Below are 6,827 nucleotides of genomic sequence, written 5' to 3'. Positions count from 1 at the left end.
GAACCATTCTGCTATAGCTAACCCCAGAATTAGAGTACATAGGTGGTGTTTAATTGCTGGAACTGGGGCTCTCAACAGATAAAAGGAATGTAAGATCTCTCATGTGTACCTTTATAACTTTCTTTGGGGAGCAAATAAAACCTGTTTGCTTGCTATGCAGTGTGTGATTCTTTCTGGTTTCAAATCTGAACTTTAAGCCTTTTTGCCTAATACCAGGCCTTACTTCTGCAAGCTCTGCAAAAGAGGCAGCAAAATTGGCAAGTGTTAGCTTGCTATTCAAAAAGTTATTGGTTAAGTAATCCTATTAGATTGGGCTCGTAAGTCAAATTACAATGCACTACACTTACTTGTGCCAACATTTTCAGTACTGAACCTTACACCTTATACCTTACGTATAATAATTTTGTAAAAGATATGTAAGATTTGCATTATCTTGCATTCTTTATTTATTTACTAAACATGCAATTTTGCATTTCAAAATAGTCCTTAGCTTTTAACTGAGAAAGTTAGTTTTGCTGTTTGCAAAGTTACTTTTCACAGTCTTGCAGTGGTTCATCTCTTGCCTTGCTAAGTATTTCATCCCTTGTTGATTTTTTTGACAAATCTCACATGCACTTCTCTTGGGAGTCTGTGCCTTTTTGCACAGCTCGCATGTATTCTAAATATTTCATCTATTTCGTTATCCATCTCCTGCTTATTTAACTTTAGAGTCTCTGCCAACAACTCTATCATCATGTCTAGAAGGTCTTCTCCTTTTTCTTCTTCAATATTCTGAAATCGTAAATAATAAGCCGCCTTCTGCATTTGGAATACTATCAGTCTTCCAGCTCCTTATTCACCTCTGTCAGTCTTGGATTTATTTCATCCACCTTTTTTTCTGCTTGTTCTGATTTCTCCTGTTTTCTGAATCCTTTGTTCATTTTTTGTTATCATTTGCTGAATATTCTTTCATTCAAATTGTGTATTTTTTTCTTCATCTTTCCCATACCACTTTTCATCTCTCCCATCTCATTTTTCATCTCATTGTGATTTTTTGTCATAGTTTCCTGTGTAGACTAAAGCATCATTTGTATTTGAGAAGTATTCATTTTCTCTTGTTGTAGCATGGTGTCTATTGATCTTTGACTTGATGGATTAGAGCACAGGTGTCAAACTCGCGGTGTCACGCTGCCATCATGTGACGTTTCACAATGTTTTTTCCCTTTGCGGAGCTGGGATGGGTGTGGTCTACGTGTGACGCATCTGGCCGGCAGGCCGTCAGTTTGATATCCCTGGATTAGAGGAAGCTAATGATGGTGTAGATGATGCTTTTTTCCCTATCTAGTTAAATTTTGAATACTTGTCATTTCAGCATCTAATATTAAGAGAGAAAATCCAGTTGAGTTATTAAAAGAAAGAGAAAGAAGGGAAACAAAAAAAAACCCACAATGGTCCAAAACAGCCCACAATCACCACAGTGTCCCACGTACCCAGTAGGCTAGGAAACCAATCAAAAGTTTATTTCTCTCAATCACCAACCATTTCTCAAAGTTATCTGTATTTGTAATCCTTAGGGTCAGTGCACAAAATCAGTCCATTTTGTGACTACGGTTATTTCTTTATCTTCTGTCAGTTGATATTTATAATCCAAAGGGCCCACCAAGTCCCCCATAATTCAATAATCCAATAGCCCAAAATATCTAATAAATCAAAAAGCCACTTCACTTGGTTTTAAAGGAAAACCAAGCTATTCCACTGTTTCAGGCCATCAAGAGTATTTATAATTCACAAGGCTTCAAAGGGTTTCAATGTATTCACTATCTTTCTCCAGACACCAAGCAAAAACAATTTACAATAGCTGCTGTTTTATCTCTATTCTCTATTGTCTCTGTTCTCTTATCTGTAATAGTCAAAATATTTTGCTATTCTTTCACTAGTGTAATGTCTTTTCCAGCCAGTAGGTGTCACCCTGGCTCTTTCTCTTCATTTTTACAGCAAACTTTAAAAAAATCCAAAAGTTTAGTCCTTTAAAATTCGTTGCTCAAAATTACAAGAAACAGGGAAAAATAGAAAAAATCTTAAACAGATTATAATGTTTTTCCCTTTACTTTTAGATTTATCTTCTCATTATGATTCTCTTTTGCTTGGATCTGTCATCGGTTCCAAATCTCACTCGCCGCTATTCTTTCAGAGGCGGGAGAGTATTCCCTTCCTCCTATTCTGTAGAGTCCCACTTTTCAAAAGTGCTTTCTTGGGGATTTAATTCCATGGCAGAAATTAGGAAAAAAATCTCACCAGATCAGACACACTGTTGTAAAATCATTACTTCCTGCTTCTTTGTCCTGGTTGTCACAGCCTTAGTCTGGCCATAATGGCCGTCCTCTTTTCCGCTGGTCAGGAACGTTCCTTCAAATTGAGTGAGGGAGCTGCCGTTCCATCACCATCGACAAAAGATCCTTCCTCTCTTCATCACCCCTCCAGAGTGACTTTGGCCCCGAAAGACCTCCTGGCGGATAGAAATCGGCTGGATTTTGCGGAACCCTACTAATCCACATCATCTCGCTGTGACGTCAAATGGAAGCTCTCTACTTTTCACAGTCTTGATGGACAGTAATTTTAATGTGAGCTGTATGATAAAAATAGTGATAGAAATCAAAATGTTAAATCTCTTAAGCAACTCTACTGCACAGAGGTTAGGCAAAGTAATGTTTAATAGTAATAGTAATACAGAAAAAAAATATGTTTAATAAATATACTTAATAGATCAATGTGAATGTAGGCCTAGTAGTGCTGGAAAACAATATTCGTAATTTATATTTATTATGGCCTAAAACTCCTGAGTAGGAAAAAGACACCTTGGTAATCTAGATCAGGATAGGAAATGTCCATGACAAACTTGCAAGCAAATCAGCTTGCAAACCAATTAAGCTTGAAATTCTATGCAAAAATACCTTAACACCATTAAAAATAGGATTTACATCTCAATCAATATAATGGATTGTGTCATTAATTTATTCAGATCCATTTAGGTCTAAATAATGCAAAACTGTGTTTATTCTTTTACTGTATTAGCTTATAGCAAGATGAATTGCCTTCTTAGAATAAAACGTTTAGATGACAGATAAGGTAGACAGATATAGAAATATATATACACATACACACACAATTTATGTAACCTGCCATTATTATTATTTTAAATAAATAACTCAAGATGCTTAACAAATGTAATACTTTTTTGTCTAATTTTTCCCTACAATAACCCTGTGAGGTGAGTTGGGCTGAGAGTGAGCCACTAACCCAACTCAGCTGGTTTTTATGTCTAAGATGGGAATAATACAGTATAACTCAATTTATACTGTAATAAACAATAATGCAAATAAAGTCAGTCAGTTACTTTCATTTTCATTGGTCAAATGGTATTTATTTACAAGTCAAAGGAGTCTGTAGATTCACACATGTATACTAAATCCAAAAATGTTATAAGACTTACGATCGTTATTTCGTTCAGATACATAATTATTATATTTAGTACAGTATCCCTATACCTTCTTGTTTGAATTATAAATTTTGTGTTTTTATCAGTTCATTTTTCAATTGTGTTTTATCAATGTGAAGCATAGCACATTTCAAACAATGTGATCCTAATAGCTAGGCAATATAAAGTTTGTTTAGTAGCATGTCCAACTGAGCTCACTGAATTGCAGCCTTTTCAGTTAATGAGTCCAGATTAGAAAATTATTCAGAAATATGATTTGTGTGGTTTTCTAGTTGTTTTGTTTTCTCACTTTTCCTTATAAATACTATTCAGGATAGAATACATTTTCCATTTATGTTTAAAGTCTATACACACCATAGTTTTTATATAGATGTAAATAATATAATGATATGTCCATTTCCCCCATTGATAGGATTTTTTCTACTGGAACACTATAAATCTGAAGTCTTTTGTCCATGGGCATCAATATTTATTTTGCTATGCAGTGCATTAATAGCTTTTATTTTTACATAAACAGGAAAAAGCAAAATACATTTCAGGTTGCATTTTAAAGTGATGTTTTTAATTGATAAGAGTCTATGCTATAAACAAAATCAGCTGGGCAAAGTTTTAGCACATCCTTGTAAAATAAGTCATCAGATATATTCAGAGGCTGGCTAATAATTTTTGGACTTACATTCCCCAAACCTTTATATTAAGACCTCTTCATATTTAGCTCAGTTATTCTTCAATTTTATTTTTCAGCTACTTTTTTTGGATACTACATGCAAATCCATTCACAACATGCTGGTCAATTCATCTATATTATTAGCATAGAAATACTGCATTTATCCAAGCCATGTACGGCTGGTATGTACTCGTAACAAGTGGCTAGTCAGAATGCATGTAATTGGATAATTAGAAAAAGGCTGACATAAATTTAAGCATGTCTTGTGGACTGCGTCAATATAAAACAAGTCCTTAGGAAGAAACTTTCTTCCAGTGGTTGTCAAGTGTATGGAATCTTTATTTAAAGATCAATGGACTTGATTATAGAACCCCACAGATGTCTATGGGCACCACAGATTGATCATTTATTATCATATAAACTGTTATGGATTAAATTTCACTAGATATGTAGACTAAGTGCAGAGCCAACTTTTGACAGACAAACCAGAGAGGAGGTAAAAAGATGAGAGACAAGAGCTAGAAGTGACATATTCTTACATTGATAAATTGAAGCCTTTGTCTAATCTGTGAGACATGGCATTACATGTTCTAGTGCAGGGGTCAGCAACCTGCGGCTCTGGAGCCACATGTGGCTCTTTCACCCTTCTGCTGCGGCTCTGTCATTCAAAATATGCGTCACAACCGCCAATGTGCGACACCCGCTGGCATGCGATTTATTGAGCTTTTCAACCCCTGGTAGGCCAACAATGGATCAATCCAAGAAAAGAAAAGTTTCAGAAGAAAACAGAACATTTAATTCAACTACATATGCTAGTTTTGTGGCCGCTGAAGAAATAGTCAGGCACAGGAAGGGTTTTGTGGCTCCTGGTGTTTTCTTTTCTGTGGGAAACGGGTCCAAATGGCTCTTTGAGTGTTTAAGGTTGCAGACCTCTGTTCTAGTGAATTCCAGCTCAACTATTTAGTGATGAAATCTCTGTAACTGATTTTCTTAAAGATAGCGACCTTGAGATTAGTGAAATCTCCCAGAGAACTGAAATATCTGCCCCACTAGCTTGGGTATATTGGCACTTCTGATGTCATACTTGTGTCAACATCTAACAGTATTTACACCATAGTGGAAGATAAATAAGTTATGATCCCGTGTTCAAGAGGCACCACTAAGGTAGATCTCCGCGCAGTTGCTAATCTTAAACTCTCGACTCCAACAGCCATTTATTCTTCCTGTCCAAAAGAAGGAAAAAAAATCTCCATCGAGGTGCCATAATTTCTTAACTGCCAATAGACTTACATTTCGGGCCTGCTCCTTATTAGCTGTTTAACAGGCTCTAATTTAGTAAAACTGACCTCATCGTCGAGGCGCCCCTTCTCACAGGATGTTTAATTCGGAATCGCCCGCTTAAAAAATGCTATCAGAAGCTCCTCAAGCCAGGCCTTTCCGTCATTCCCGCGCTTCAGCCAATGAAAACAAGGCAATTCTCTCATTCCCTTTCCCTTCAGAGGTTTGGGGAACTACGGCCCCTTCACGACTTGTGGACTTCAACTCCCAGAATTCCAAGGGCCATACTTCCCCACCCCCGGCCCTAATTCGACAGGCCAATTTAGGCCCGCCCACCATCCCAAAGCACCGCCTTTAGATTCCAGATACCGGAAGTCCAACTGAACCGCGTGAATCCCCTTTTCAAGCCTCTGCGGATAAACTTGGTTGTCTTCCGCTTCGGTCGATGACGTGCTCTCTGAATCCTTTTTAGCGGCCCTTGAGAGGTCTTAGACTCCAGTATAAAGGAAAGTGAAAGCTATTGCCCTGAAGAGACCTCTACGATAGGAGTCTCCAACCTTGGCAACTTTAAGCCTGGCGGACTTCAAATCCCAGAAGTTCCCAGCCAGCAAAGCTTAGTGTTCCATGAAACAGACCATTGTAAAACGGACCAAGTGCTTCAATCTAACCCACTTCTAATTCTAACCCGTTTTCTGCCTGACCCTTCACTCTCTTAGGAGGAATAAAATAATTAGTGGAGTTAGAAGAAATGCTGCTCATTCCTCGTTTTATTAATTTTCATAGCGGAGAAATAATAAAAAAAAGAGATATATCTTTCCCTTTCCCTACGTGTCTACGAAGATTCTCAGTCATCCAGGTCATGGTTGTCCCAAAGGTGCTTTTTTTCCTTTTCTTTTCCAAGAGGCAACTGGACTTCCTTGTTTTTCTTTAAAGACGTTTCGTTCCTCATCCAAGAACCTTCTTCAGCTCTGACTGGACGGTGGGGAACGGAAGGATTTATATTGATTTATATTGAATGCAAATAACCAGCCGTCTGCGAGGAATATAAATCCATCCCCCCACCATCCAGGCAGAGCTGAAGAAGCTTTTTTTTTTTGAATGAGAAGCGAAACGTCTTCAAAGAAAAACCAGAAAGTCCAGTTGCCTCTTGGGGGGGAAAAAGCACCTTTGGGATTCCCCTCCCCTCATCAATTCCCTGAATCTTCCAGGGAGGAATAAATTGAGGAGAGAGAGAGAGAGAGAGAGAGAGCGCAAAACAAGCGGAGCAAACGAGGGCTCGCTCTCTTTCTCCCTCAGAGAAAAAGGCTCGGGCTGCTCTTTCAGTTTCCTATCTCTGCAAACCCGTCCAAGCTCTCCCCTCAGGCCCGAGGGAGCGAATGGGGGCGGGGCTGAGCCTCCCTTCTGCAG

General features: G+C 38.1%; 1 long non-coding RNA gene across 1 annotated transcript; it reads right to left on the bottom strand.

Annotated features, from left to right (window-relative positions):
- Window positions 1-401: 401 nt before the first annotated feature.
- LOC139316867 (uncharacterized) lies at window positions 402-5,687 on the bottom strand. Its single transcript, XR_011600391.1, has 2 exons — window positions 5,489-5,687; window positions 402-2,605 (listed from the first exon to the last, which is right to left on the bottom strand). It is a non-coding gene; the product is annotated as an uncharacterized lncRNA (long non-coding RNA).
- Window positions 5,688-6,827: the final 1,140 nt, after the last annotated feature.

The sequence above is a fragment of the Pituophis catenifer genome, unplaced genomic scaffold, assembly GCF_029215685.1.
Source record: "Pituophis catenifer annectens isolate HBS135680 unplaced genomic scaffold, rPitCat1.0.hap2 SCAF_4, whole genome shotgun sequence".
Classification (NCBI taxonomy): Eukaryota; Metazoa; Chordata; class Lepidosauria; order Squamata; family Colubridae; genus Pituophis; species Pituophis catenifer.
The sequence above is the reverse complement of the archived record's forward strand: the minus strand, read 5'-3'. Positions and strand labels throughout refer to the sequence as shown.